This window comes from Zalophus californianus, chromosome 2 (assembly GCF_009762305.2).
Source record: "Zalophus californianus isolate mZalCal1 chromosome 2, mZalCal1.pri.v2, whole genome shotgun sequence".
NCBI lineage: Eukaryota > Metazoa > Chordata > Mammalia > Carnivora > Otariidae > Zalophus > Zalophus californianus.
The window spans coordinates 199,761,931-199,777,486 of record NC_045596.1 but is presented as its reverse complement, the minus strand read 5'-3'; the positions used below and the strand labels follow the sequence as shown (position 1 = coordinate 199,777,486).

The 15,556-nt window shown below is 38.0% G+C and overlaps 1 protein-coding gene across 1 annotated transcript in view; it reads right to left on the bottom strand.

Moving 5' to 3' along the window:
- Positions 1 to 15,556, bottom strand: part of CSMD1 (CUB and Sushi multiple domains 1) — a 2,028,797-nt gene that overhangs the window by 511,222 nt on the left and 1,502,019 nt on the right. The gene's annotated exons all lie outside the window — the stretch shown is intronic.

The following is a 15,556-nucleotide window of genomic DNA, read 5'->3' as shown; positions in this document are numbered from 1 at the left end:
AAAAACAAAAGAATTTAAAATACAAAGTGACACTCACTAGAATATAATCAACAAAGTAGAGTGTCTATAGTGTCTATTATCTTTACAATTCCATAGCAAATTTCAGTTGTTTTGTTTGATCTCTGCTCTAGAGTCTGCATACATTTCGCATTTACAGTGCCACCCACTGCTGGCTCACTCATTACCTGTTCCTGGCTCCTTTGCACCCCCAGGTCTACTCTGTTTGCTTTCATACCTTTGTTTTACCTTCTGTATGTTCACTGTTGTCTGTTTTTTAGCACTGATTCCTACCACCACTCTTGCTGACCATTATCCCATTCCCTGAGCGCCATTCCCCAAGCTCTATCAGGACAACTTCACATTTAACCTCTGCTAGACTGAACCTCTCTAGGACACTGTCACTACTTTCCATGGCATCACTACTTCCTGGTCACTGAGCTTCAGAATTTGAAGGTCATCTCTGGTTCCTTCTACCCTCTGTACTCCATGAAAAATCACTTTTCAATCAAAGTCAAAGCTCAGTCGGGATCACCACCTCCTGCTCTCTTCCCCATCATGCCCATTACATTGTGCATTTGGCCATGCCTCACCTCTAACATCAATGGCCACTATCTCCCTAATAGCTTTGCCACCTTCAACCACGAACCATTCCAACGCACTTTATACTTTAACAATAAATTAATTCAATAAAACAGATAAATTATCTTATGACCATCCACCACCCTTGCCTCAACAGCTTCACTAGATTCTCATGACCATTGGTCTCCTCGGTGACTTGTCCAGCCTGCCTTTCTACTCACTTCTCAGTATTCTTTCCATGCACTCAATACCCAGTTAATTTTTCCCCAACTCTGTTTTATTTTTTCAGCTTTATTGGGATACAATTGACAAATCTATCATCTCACATACTGCCCATTATTATTATTATTATTATTATTGGTGACAGCATTGAAGTTCTACTAATATGATGACTATAGTTGACAACGCTGCGCTGCGTAACACAAGTTAAATGTACCTGCTGCTCTCTCTCACATACACATGTTTTTGCATGTCCATTTCTTTGCTTACGATCCCTGTTCCTGAAATGCCAATCCTATATCTTGCACATTCAAATCCAAGCAAAATTTCAACACCATCAACTCCATGAAGTTTTCCTTGACTGAGGAAAAAAAGCTTGCCTTCCTCAAAATTCCATGGCATCTATCATCATTCCCTTATTTTGGTACTGCTTGACCCTGGTGTTATAATTATCTGCATGGGCATCTAATCTCACCAACTCAACCATAAGCTATTTTTAAGGTGAATCTGTAACTTATTGTATTTGTTTCTCCTCGGTATTCAGCAAAATTCTTTTATTCAAAACAATGTGTATATACAAGTAGTTTAATTAATCAATGTTATAACTGGAAGAACATTAAGCATTATCCACACCAACCATAAATTTTCTTAGTGAGGACACTAAACCTCAGAGATGTAAGCTTTATTGCATTCCCACTACATATAAAGAACAAAATTATTTCATTAATTAATAAATAATAGATGCAGTTTTATTAAAAATTCTGCACTTAAAAATATATATTATTATGTATATCTAGTTTCACATCAGGAAATATTTTGATGTCATATTTTGAGTGTTAATAGGACCTGAGGCAAACCAGTTAAATCCTTACTCATTGCATATATTAAAGTATAAAAATGTAGTGAACAAAACATTAATTTCTGCAAAGTGTAAACAAGTACTTATTTGCATTATCTTTTATCTCAATTACATGAGAGTGTTGCTTGTGAATGATTCTTTTTTCTCCCTATAGATATTTGGCATGTTTATCTAAATTCCATTATATTATCCCCCTTCAATTCTCTATTCTTTAAACTATTTCTCTGATTGCAAAGTCCAATTATTCAGTGTTCAACAGTGTGAAAAATAGTTTTAAAATTATTAATTTTAGCTTTTTTGTTTATGTTATATGTATGATATTACATATAATATTATTGTGAAAACATTCATTTCCATTAAAAAAGAGCTTTTTATTGGCAATTAGGGATTAAAGAGAAAAGGGAAGAAAAAGTATTGAAGAGTTTTTGACCTAATACTTAGAAAGATATGCATGTTGGGGACAAGTATAAAAATACATATAGTTTCCACCCTATGGGTTCAACACCATTTGAGTTTTGTATCAATCCATTGATCTTACTTCCTTTAGATAGCAAGTCAGAAATATTTATTTTAAAATGACATAATAATTTATAAAATTATTTCAGAATTTGGTTTGCTGGAATTCTGGCAGACCCCTGAGTTTTGCGTATTTTCCCTGTGAGATGGAGAAAGGAACAAGAAAGCCATTCCTATGTCAGAGGCAGCTCATAGTCCAGAAAGGGAAGTTCCCTAATGCAGCACAGTGTATGTGTTATAGGGTGGACATGGACAAAGGGCCGTGGGAGTGGGATGGAAAGGGCTGACTCTGGGAGGGAAGGACCCTTTACAGAAGGGATAAATCTAAGAATGAAAGCTGATTATAAAGCTTATGTATGAATTTAAATGAATGAAACCTTATTACAAAGAGGAAAAGGTCACACCCAGATCCCTAGGAGTCGGGCTGCATGTGCCGGCATGCAGAGGATATGGTGGTGTTTTGTCTATTTGTTTTTTTAAGATTTATTTATTTATTTATTTGAAAGATGGAGAGAATGAGAAAGAGAGAGAGAGGGAGAGGAGGGGAAGAGGGAAAGCATTTCAAGCAGACTCCCCACGAAGAACAGAGCCCTACATGGAGCTCAGTCCCATGACCCCAAGATCACGACCTGAGCCGAAATCAAGAATCGGCCACTCAACCGACTGAGCCACCCAGGTACCCTTACTTTGGCATTTTGAGTACAGATGTGGTGATGCATGGTTTTCAGTGAGGGGTAAATCTACTGCTTCCCAGCCCAGTGATACTTGAACGCTCCCTTCCAGCAATGTTTCCAGGCCCCCATGTGTTGGCTTCAAATGATGCAAAGTGGCCCATCACAGTTGGCCCCTGAACGAAAAAGTACCCAAATTCATCATCCATGTGTTGGCTGTGCTAGTTTGAGCAAGCTTACATAACTCCTCTGCATGTGGGGCTCTTGTTCATAAAGTGGGCATATTGCTGCTTATCTCCCAGGGTTGGGAGATAAGGTCCAAACATAATACCATATAAAGCTCTGGGCACATGTGGAGTCTAATTAAAAATCATCTTAAACCCCTTCTATTCTTACCCTATTTAAACATCTGATTTCCTCAGTAGCTTACCTCAATAAGGTATTTTCTAAGATTGTCTAATTTTTTTAATTTTCATAAAGTTATTTAAAAAAAACAATGGTAGATTTGAATCTCAACTCTAACATATATTTCAGAAGAACAGCTTTTGTTATGGCACATGGGCACCATTCTGGGTTACGCAACAGAAGGGTTGGGTTCTCTCGTACCTCTGACACCTAAGGCTAACTTAAACTTTCTGGGACAGTTTTCTAGTTTATAAGCAGAGAAGTAACAGAGGAGGCAAATCTCCTAAGAACACATCCTTAAAGTGACTTTTTTTGGGGGGGGGTGTTTGCTATCATTCTTTTAGTTAAGTAGCACAGAAAAGTACACAATAGTGCCTTTCCTTAAGTGCCTTCAGTCATATTTTGAGGTGAGAGGTGTTAGATAAAGTGAAAAGTAGTGAAGGCTGAAAGGTGGAGAAAAGAGGCACACAAGGAATAAGGCCAGGCGGGGGGACTGTTTTTAGAATGGTACTTCTCCAGCAACCTAGTCACGGGTTCACCTCATCCCAGGAGGTGCATCCATGGTAGCAGAAACTGCCTAGATTCTGTTGGTACTGAACTACGTGATTGCAAAAGACAATCTCAAGTTTGTGATTTTCATCCATTATAAGTTTGATAAATGAAGGACAAGGAAGTTGTTTGGTATTTATCTGGTTTTAGCCTACAGACATCAGAAGCTTTACCCTATAAGTGGCTCATTAAAAGGGCCAACAACTTACCAGTAATTGTCAGGCTGCCAAATCTGAGTCCAGTGCTTCCTGGATCCATATCCTCACAATGTACTACAATTCTACCTTGTTATATATGTGATAAAGTTGGGCTGAACTAGAAGAAACTCTAGAAGTGCTCCGAACTTCAAGTTCCTCATCTGAAAGATGTTCTAGGGTTGTTACAAAGAAGTGTAGAAATGTAGGACTGCAACACACAGGTGATTGGCAAGTCATAGCTCTCTCCAGTGTGTTTATAGTCCAACTCTTGTAAGGATAGCACTGCCCTAAACTGTTTTAAATTCTTGTCCTAAGAAGATCTTATCTTCCTATAAGTAAGACCACATCTTAATTATATATATATATAATTTTCATAATTATATATATATATATAATTTTTATAGGACTATAGACCTTATTTTTTTAAAAAATTAGGACATTGTAAAGACTTCTACAAATTCCTGTGGTACCAATAATATACTATAGAAGTTTTTACAATGTCCTTCTAATTTTTAAAAAAAATAAAGTCTATAGTCCTATAAAAATACATTGAAAGAGAAAAAGTCAAAAGAATATAGGGAAACTCAGTCTTAACTTCCAATGTTTTCATCCACTTCAATGTAACAAAAATTATGGAAAAGGAAGTTGGAAAGCTAGATTATTTTAATGTTCTAATGATATTCAATCGTATCTTTCAAAGTCATGTGAATACCCCTCAAAAATTGCTATCCATAGCCTTAATAATGATAGGAAAAGTGAGGGCTCTTCACAGAAAGCAGAAAACAAAAACAATAATAGAAATTTAAATACACAGGATTCCTTAAATACCTGAGTTATGTGACATAGATAAGTCTGCAGGTGGACATAAAATTATCTTTATTTCAATCAGCATCTAGATCTAGTTGAAGGCATAGATGTCCTAGTTAGTTCTTAAATGGTAAAATGAATAATACATACATACATATAAAAGCAAGTATTAGCAAAGTAGTACATGAGTAATGATCTCCTGTCTCAGCTAAATAATGAGTATGAATGCTTTCAAATATTTAAACTTACTCACAGCAGCGGATTTTATAATTTTATTTTCAGAATGTCTTTTAAGAAATTAATTACATGCCTTAAAGAGAGAAGGAAAACATCCAGGCATCTAAACATATTTTTGTCTTTTGGATATTTGTATTCAGGAGTGTTGCATGTTCGATAATGCCACATTTATCTAACTAAATGTATTCATACCTAACTCTTGGTCTATAGGGTAGCCGCAGAGAGTTAACATCTCTCCAGAAAACTCCACAGTTCTGGTGGAACCACCATCATGACAGGGGACAGGTTTGTTGTAGTGAACACTTCATATTTTCATTACATTAAACACCTACACATGGGCTTCTCAAGTGCGTGCTATTACTCTGTATGTGTTACAATTCGAGTCAGATAGTCTTTAATCTTAATAATAAAAAAGGAAGATTGAATTCAAATCTCTGAATCTACTTCCAAGATTACAGTCATCTCTGTAAGTTCTCTCCTAAACATGCAGAAAAATATCCTCCTTGGCTGACCACAAAGTAGAGTAATTGGCTACTTACGAGCTAATATAATTGTTTCCATAATTATCCTGCATATTATAGATTTAATAAGGTCTACGTATCTGTCATATGATATTTAAAATAAATCCTAGTTACTAGTGACCTATTCCTGTAATTAGTTTTGTTTTACTAAAATTATTTCATTCTATTGTGGCATGGCATTTTCTTTTTCTTTTTTTTAATTTTTTTATTAGACAGAAAGAGGTACAAGTAGGGGGAGCAGCAGAGGGAGAAGGAGGAGCAGGCTCCCCGCTGAGCAGGGAGCCCGATGTGGAGCTCGATCCTAGGACCGCAGGATCATGAACTGAGCCGAAGGCAGACGCTTAACCATCTGAGCCACCCAGGCACCCATGGCATGGCATTTTCACTTAAAGTTTACATGAGAGAGTTTTGGAGATGAAACAGACATTTTGATTAGAAATACATATGCTTACATCCTAGATAGAGAACTTTAGTCCCAGAGTGAGTAAGCCACTTGTACTCCAAATCACACAGTTGTGGAAAGGGGATCAGAAAGGCAATCTAACACACACACACACACACACACACACACACACACACACACACCAGCATTTAGAGATATGTTAATAAGTGCTATTATTTAATCTTTACAACTTCATTTTTATTTTAAATCATTGGGTTTATGAATCAATTTTGGTAGAATTAAAAAATAGTAAATTTGGTATCATTTGATATAAGAAATGTTCCTAAAAAGTACACAGCTATGGTACTCATTTGGTGCCCTAGGGGAAATGACAATGTCTGATTTTCAACTTGGCCTTTTTTTTCAGCTCTTAACCCTGGATATTTCCATGATGAATGGAACTCTAACTAAAAAACTAACTAAAGTGAATATCTCATGTTTTTGTTCTCTAATAAAAGTTTATTTGTAGATAATGAAATTTGATTTTCATACAATGTTCATGGGTTATGGAATAGTCATCTTTTTATTTATTATTTTTTAAGATTATATTTTTAGAGCAGTTTTAGGTTCCAATTAAATTGAGGGGACAGTGCAAAGATTTTCCATTCACCCTTCCCTCCACATTTATATCCTCCCCATCAACATCCCCATCAATTGGTACATTTGTTATAACTGATGAATCTGCATTGATGCAGGATAATCACCCACGGTCCACACTAGAGTGCACTCTTGGTGTTGTACATTCTGTGGTTTTCAAAAAAATGTATAATGACATGTATCCATCATTATAGTTATATGCAGAGTAATTTCACTGCCCTAAAAACCCTCTGTGCTCCATCTATTCAACCTTCCCAACACCTGACAGCCACTGATTGTTGTTTTTTTTTTTTTTTCTTTTTATTAACGTATAATGTATTATTCGTTTCAGGGGTACAGGTCTGTGATTCAACAGTCTTACGCAATTCACAGCACTCACCATAGCACATACCCTCCCCAGTGTCCATCACCCAGCCACCCCATCCCTCCCAACCCCCAACACCAGCAACCTTCAGTTTGTTTCCTGAGATTAAGAGTCTCTTCTGGTTTGTCTCCCTCTTTGGTTTCATCTTGTTTCATTTTTCCCTACCTTCCCCAATGATCCTCTGCCTTGTTTCTCAAATTCCACAGTGATCCAAAGGGGCACGTGCAACCCAATGTTTATAACCACTGATTGTTTTACTGTGGTTATGGTTTTGCCTTTTCCAGAAGGTCACAGAGTTGGAATCACAGAGTATGTAGTGTTTTCAGACTGGCTTCTTTGACTAGGAGATAGGAATTTAAATTTCTTCCATGCCTTTTCATGGCTAGATAGCTTATTTAATTTTAGTATTGCATAATATATTTCATTGTCTGGATGGACCACACTTTATTTATCTACCTACTAAAAGACATCGTGGTTGCTCCTAAGTTTTGGTAATTATGAATAAAGCTGCTGTAAACATCCATATACAGGTGTTTGTGTAAACCTAATTTTGTAATTCATGAAACTTGTTTTCATGAGTTTTCAACTCATCTAGCACAGTCTCTGGATCATATGGTATGTTTAGTTTTGTAAGAAACCACCAAACTCTCTTCCAAAGTGGCTTCACCATTTTGCATTCCCACCAGCAGTGAATGGAGAGTCCCTGTTGCTCCACATCCTCACCAGCATCTTGTGTGGTCAGTGCTCCGGATTTTGGTCACTCAGAAAGGGATGTAATGACCTCTCATTGTTCTTCAGTATCTCCTTTACACCCCAATTTACTACATCATACATATATAAATTGCAAACTGTACACAGTGTGTGTCCCATAATAGTAGAGTTTGCTAGTCTATCTGGGACTCCACCAGTCAGAAACCATCAAGGACTTGACCTTTCTTAGGTAAGATGGCGTTTCTGTATGCTGAGGGCCCTTAGAAGTACTCAGAGACTTTTAAGCAGTAGGCAGGGTTAAAAGGGAATTAGCATTTTCAACGAGAAGGGCAGTATTTCAAAAGCACCCTGGAGAGTAGGATAAAGATCGAGATTCTACAGTGGATTTAATGTCAAGGTAATCACAGTAATATTCCAGGCACTGAGTTCACAAAAATTTACAAGCCGAGCTATATTATGACTGACAGCAGGACATGGAGAATTATCCTCTGTGATAAGGAATGCTGTATCATGCCATTGATTTTACTCTGAAAATACTGGTAGAAGCTATTGCCTTTCTTGACAGTTCAGGCAGCACAGGAATAAGCCTGTCGCCAGGGTGCCCACTGTATCTCCAAAGCCTCTTTGCTGACATTCTTTCCATCTCATCTTGACAGCAATCAATGGAATTAAATGCTGCTCTATTTACTCAGCATCCTATGATGCATTGAGATTTTAACATCTATATATGGGAAAGCCCTTTTAGAGGAAATGAGTGGGAACAATGCATTGCAAGAATTGTAATAGTGATACTCAGCTGTGACCACTAAGTTAGCACAGGAATTAAATCAATAGTGCCCCAGGTTACCAGAACCTTCCTGAGAAAGTGTCATCAACTTGGTTTCCACAGAGTAGAACGTATCAGGCACATAGCGCTCACCAGTCATTTCACATACGTTATTTTCAACTTTACAAGTACTTTAATGTTGGTGGAATCAGCCCCTCTCTATAGATGTGAGGCTTAAACAACTTACCCCAAATCAAGCAATTAGTAACCTAGGTACATGGAGCTTCAAGGAGCTGGAATAGTTGTCAAGATGCTGAGTTGTCAATTCAGGTTAAAACAAACAAACAACAACAAAAGCATATATTCTCATTTTAGAAATTGAAAGCAATATGTTGTTATTTAACTTTTATTTACAGACAGCAGTTATGTGTAGTATTTCTGACACTTCCCAATCAATCATAAAAATAGTTTTCTCTTCCTAAATTCTCTATAGAGTAGAAATTGGCTTAAAATATAAGGTTATCACAGGGAAAGCAAATATAGAAAGCATATTCTTCAAATAGGGAAATTGTGTAAAGTATAATTTTTGTGTAAATGGACACTCCAAATCCCTTTTGTGTGAGTCAAGAGAAATAAAGCCCTCTCCAATGTAAGTATATTTTAGATTATAAGTGGCTAACATTTCTGCACAGTTTAAATAAAGCAAATATATTACTACAGACTGGTTACTCTGTAGAATTTGCTCTCTGGACCGAGTGTCAGGCATAAAACACTCAAACTAAAACCTCTATGAATAGTAATGGCCCCAGAATGCAACCAATGAACCACTATCTTGTGTTCTTTCTAAGGCAAATATGTTATTCTATAGGTAATCGTATTTAATTCTCCAAAACTGCCCTCGCTATCAATATTTTATATCTTTTGCCCTGACATAAGCAGAATCAGTGATCTTCTGCAACAAAGGACACTAGACATTATCCACTAGTCAGGAAGTATTTTTGGAGCACCTAGTAGGTCTAGGCCACCTTCACCAAAAAAGAAATAGAGGAGAGCAAAGAAGGCAAATGATTCTTGTCCTGAGTAGTGAGTTATCGGTCTATATATTTGACCTCATCTAGGCTGATCCTGAAGATCAATGTACACTTGCCTCTGGCATTCTGTTCTCTTTTATGAGAATGAAACACTCCGCCCCACATCCCTGCCGCACCCCCCCCCCCAAAAAAAAACCTCCAACAAGATTGTTCTACTGGTCCCAGTAGGTTAGTCCTGTGCTGGGTAATTTTATGTTTCAACTTGACTGGTCCACAGGATGCCCAGATATCTGGTTGAACATTATTTCTAGGCATCTGTAAGGGTGTTACCAATAGACTGAGAAGAAAGTCCCAGCAGACTGAGAAAAGAAAATTGCCCCCCTCAATGTGGGTGGGCATCATCCAATCTATTGAATGCTTGAATTGAACAAAAGGCAGAGAAAGGGAGAGTTCTTTCTCTGCCTGACTGCTTGAGATGGGTGTTGGTCTTCTCCTGACCTTGGACTGGGACCATTGGTGCACCTGTATCTCCAGTTTACACAGGGCAGATAGTGGGACTTCTCATCTTCCGTAATTACATGAGCCAATCCCTCCTAGTAAATTTCTTTACACACACACACACACACACACACCCTGTTGGTTACATTTTTCTGGGGAACCCCAACTGATATAGGTCCCTTATTCTTCAGTTGTTACCAGCGGATCCCACCCACACTTCAGTGGGGAACCCACCAGGCATTATGGGAAGCTGTGCGGCAGAATAACTGAAAGTAAGGGTTTGGAAACTATGTGGAGCTCATTTCAAAGCCAAATGACCCTTTATTAACTGTATCAACTTCGTGTCACTCAACTTTTCTAAAACTCAGTATCTTTACCTATAAAATGTATTTCATACAGTGTGTGGCAAACACCTCTAGTTATCTACACAATAACATCTGTTATCTCTTGCTTTCTAAATTACCCAATCCCCAGTTTTCTTTGAAGTGCAAATGTGCTAAAAAGTACATTCCCTGGTATTTCTCTCAGCTGGGAGTAGTCAGATAAGAAAATCTTTTCCAAAGACATGTCAGTGGAGGTTGGTTGAGGCTTCTCCAAAAGCCCGCTACAAGGGTAAGACTGTATCCTCTCCTGTCCGATTGCCCCTTCTTCCTCCCAAGGAAGGCCATGGCTATGATGACATCCATTTTGTGCAGGACCGGCTGAGAGCCACACTCTTAGGGGAGCAGAGAAAATGCTGGAAAGAACCTGGGTCCAATGTGAAGACAACTTATCACCCCTGGAATGTCTATCTCCACATTTTTCATCACTTGAAAAACAAAAACTAAAGCTTTAGTTTTGTAAGCCACTATTTTCTGGTTTTCATTACTCAGAACCAAACACAGTTCCTAATTGATACATGGAGATGTTGTGAAATTTTAATGGGGAAATTCAGGTGAAGTGTCTGTCATAATACTTGTTTCTTATTTTTAAAGGTAATCATGCCCTTTCAGAAAGCCAATCTCAAAAGGCTACATAGGGTATGATTTCATTTATAGAACATTCTTGAAATGTCACAATTACAGAGATGGAAATGGATTATACGTTGCTGAGGGTTACAGCCAGTGTGGGGTGGTGCAGGTGCACAGGGGACTCATGCAGGAGGCCTTTGTGGTTGAGTGTGGTGGCAGTGAAATGAATGTGGAAAGACTGCATAGAAACACACACACACACACACACACACACACACACACACACACACACACACACACGAGTGCATGTAAAAACTGGTGAGATCAGTAGATGATACTACAGCCAGTTGGCTCGTTCTAATATCCTATGAAGGGCATGTGAGTCATTATTATTGTGTGATCTAGGTAATGGGTACACCGGATCTTCCTGTACTTTTTTCAACTTCCTGTTAAATTTATAATTGCTTCAAAATAAAAGTTACACGGTGTCCTATCTGACTACACTTGATATGTAGACTAGACCTACGATGGGGTTCCTCCAAGTGAGCACCATGGACATTCTGGGCCGTCCTGTGCACTGCAGCAACCAGCATCCAGCACATGCCAGCCTCTGAAGGTTTGACCTCCTGGTTTCCAGTACCACTTCTCCCCCAGTCTGTGACAACCCAAAAGTGTCTCCAGACCCTGCCACACATCCCCTGAGTGGCAGAATCATCCTTGTTTGGGGACTGCTGATTTGGAGGACAGTTATGAATAACAGAAAATGATTCTTCCTTTTATAAAAGATATCGATATAGAATTCTTCCACATGGCTAAGTCCTCCAGTGGAATTACAATCTGATTGGTTGCACAAATGTTCAAATTAAGTGCTGATTTCTGAACTATCTCTTGTGAAAAGTGATATAAATGCATTTTAAATTACCAGGTTTTCACATATTATTGAGTTGTTTTGCTAAAGCTGAGTGACAAAATGCCTCTCCTCTCCCCACTTTCACAAGATGAAAGGGGGAAAATAACAGGAGACCATCAAGTGTCTTAAGAGCAGTGGGTGTTGGAGCTCAGGGGACAGAGGAGGACTATGTACCTGTTTCCATGACACTTTCTCTGGCCTTCAAAGCTTGTTGAACAAACATTCCCTAAGGGACTCTCTTCCTTACAGTATCCATTCCATTCCCATAAAATTCCTCAGAGAGCGATGGCTCAGTAAACTGTACAAAACATAAAATTTGTATTTCAAAATAAAATTTGTATGAATTGACAGGTTCAATTTTTTCTAGGGCAGAGTAATTGCACTCGAGAAAATAAAGATCCATGTGGTTTGGAAATTTGAGAAGCTGAAATAGTTGATGTAAAATTATTTAGACTATTTCTTTCCCCCAAAATGAAAGTTGATGGAGAGAAAATACCTGGATAGAACCATTTCTGAAAATAGTTTTCTATTTAAATGTAAGAATGTGACTAAATAAAGTTTTAATACTATTTATGCACTATAAATGTGTATTTCATTTGCATTTATCTATAAAATTTTGATAAATAATATAAGCCTTAGATAATTTTGTGTCAGGGAAAAGTATGATAATTAATGTATAGTCATACTGACATGTCTTCACATTCCCCAAATATTATCATTCCTGATAAAACTTTTGAACAATGCTCACTTTAATAAAAGCTATAAACTAGATACTTTCAATAGAATGTACTGACTTCTTTAAAAACCAGACTTACCAATTTCATTAAAATATTAAATAATGTAGGGATGCCTGGGTGGCTCAGTCAGTTAAATGTCCGCCTTCGGCTCGGGTCACGATCCCAGGGTCCATGGATCGAATCCTACATCGGGCTCCTTGCTCAGTGGGGAGCTTGCTTCTTCCTCTGCATGCCGCTCCCCCTGCTTGTACTCTCTCTCTCTGATAAATAAGTAAGGGCGCCTGGGTGGCTCGGTTGGTTAAGCGACTGCCTTCGGCTCAGGTCATGATCCTGGAGTCCCGGGATCGAGTCCCGCATCAGGCTCCCTGCTCGGCGGGGAGTCTGCTTCTCCCTCTGACCCTCTTCCCTCTCGTGCTCTCTATCTCTCATTCTCTCTCTCTCAAATAAATAAATAAAATCTTTAAAAATAAATAAATAAATAAAATCTTTAAAAAAATTAAATAATGTAACTGCAGTGATACATATATTTTGATTCAGATTTTCTCATCTGAATCAGACTACCAAAATCTAAAATTGTGTTACTAAAATGCAAAGTGTCACTAGCTCATATTTCCATGCAGGTTTTTTTTCTTCATCATAGTTTCTGGCACTAACTATAAGAATGCAAAATAAGCAGTTTTCAAGTTTTGTGTGACTTCACTTGAAAGACCATCCCACTAATTGTACCAAATTAATACAAGAAAGACTAGTTCACTCTTAAAGTGAAATTGCATCTTCATATTGAAGGGGGGAGAGAACACTAAATGAAGAACCTAGCAAGGGTTCTCAGAAGACACAATCACAGAGTTGGTTTAGGGGAAGAAAAGGGTTAGGCGATCCAGACTTACATTTTACATATGGGGACTTTTAGGCTCAGATAATTTAACTGTATTTTCCAAGACCTCGTGATATAATAGCACAACCAGGGCAAGAACAAACATCTTTCTGACTCTTCGTTCATGAGTTGTCAAAAGCACAGAGCTCGATTTGGGGAAAGTGTACTAACTCCCCAGAAGAGTTCATGAACCCATTTATATTTATAAATACATCTTGCAGAATATTGTTGTTGATGTCTCATCCACACAAAACTGAAATTAATCCTGCACAGTGCATCTGTGTTTCTTTATCTTCCAAGCGACGCTTGCCTTGAATTTCCCATCCCTGTCGTCCGTCACTGTCTGAGTCCATGGGCAGTAAATTGGTTGTATGCAACGGGAGAGCAGGGTACACTGTGAATGACCAGTGCCTCCCTACTCACAGAAATGGTGTTCACAAGTGCATGCACAATATCTATTTGCATACCTAATAATGATGTGCCTTATCTCTTTCTTTGTTGTTCTTTTTGTTAGGACTTTTTATCAATGAGAATAAGAAGAATGGGGCACAATCATGCATTTTGAATGTTCCATTCCAAAATGAACATTTTTATAGTCCCATCTCACTAAATGTCAATTTTGTTGATCTGGGTTGGAAGAAACAACTCTTGGTTATGTTGATTTTCTCTCCTCTATTTTATTTATCTTAGCTCTACTCTGTATTAATCAGTTCCTTCCCTTAGCTTTGGATTTAGTTGGTTGTTTTTTTCCTAGTTCCTTATGACATAAAGTTAGGTTGTTGATTCGAGATCCTCTTAAAGCGATTGTTCGCGGCTATGAATCTCCCTCTCAACTCCACTTTTGCAGTTTCCCATAAGCTTTTGTGTGTCAGGCTCTCATTTTCAGCTGTCTCAAGTTAGTTTCTACTATCCTTTCTGATTTCTTTTTGACTCAGTGGTTCTTTGAAAGCTGATGTTAAATTTCACATATTAAATTTCACAAAATGTCATGTCTTTGTTCTGCTATTGATTTCTAGTTTCATTTCATTGTGATTGGAAAAGATCCTTTGCATGATTTCAAACATTTAAAATTCTTTAAGAATTCTGTTTTCTGGCCTAACACATGGTTTATCCTGGAGAAGCTTCCATGTACACATCAGAAAAAAAAGTGCAGTTTGCTGTTGTTGGGTGAAGTATAAAACAGATGTTTTCAAACTAAATTTTCAAAAGAAAACAGAGCTATAGAGGATGAGCACTCCTTAAAATGGGGCTGCGTAGGGGTAGGGGAAGCAGAGTAGCTACAGTCAGCCTGTAACTTGTCTAAAGGTAGAGTTATATAATTAAATATTCCAGGGGGAAGTCTAATTCCTGTTTTGAATTTAGTATTTACTATACGGCAGCAATATACAAGAATGATGGACAGATGATAGATGATACATAGATGATAGATAGATGATAGGTAGATAATAGACAGATGATAGAGAGATAGATGATTAGGCACATGATCGAGATAGATAATAGACAGATAGATAGATGACAGATAGATAGATGACAGAGAAAGACAGATAAAACTCATTTATCCAGCCCTGAAAGGAAGGTTTTACAGATGATACAACAGGCTTGGGCAGTCATCCCCTTACCTTTAACTACATAACTAATTAAAGAATGATTTCATAGTGAATCTTAACACTTTTCTATTATATACACTTTCTTTCTTTTTTTTTTATGTGTGATTTCTTCAATTCACCTAACTTAAGGAACCCCAAATAACTTTTTGGGTTCTTCTCCTCTCTGATGGCCTGTATTTACAATAACTACTCTCTCTTTGTTGACTGTATTCAGGCCTCAGCAGAGGACCAGCACTACCAGCGAAGAATGCTCACTCAGTGCTTCCCCCAAGTTTGAGTTCTCTGCAAACGTTTTTCTCTCAGTGGATGTGGTCTTTGGCCCTGTTGTAGGCAGAATTCCCTGCGTACCCACCCTGGGTAATCTCCTCAGGTCAGTGTGGTCAAGGTCTGTGGGCGTCATGGGGCAATCTCTCCCTTGATCAGGTCACGTTATATGGGATAGTTGCTCCCTTCATTACCCTACAATACATGTGACTCCACTGGCGTCACCTGGAGAAGCATTCTCCTGC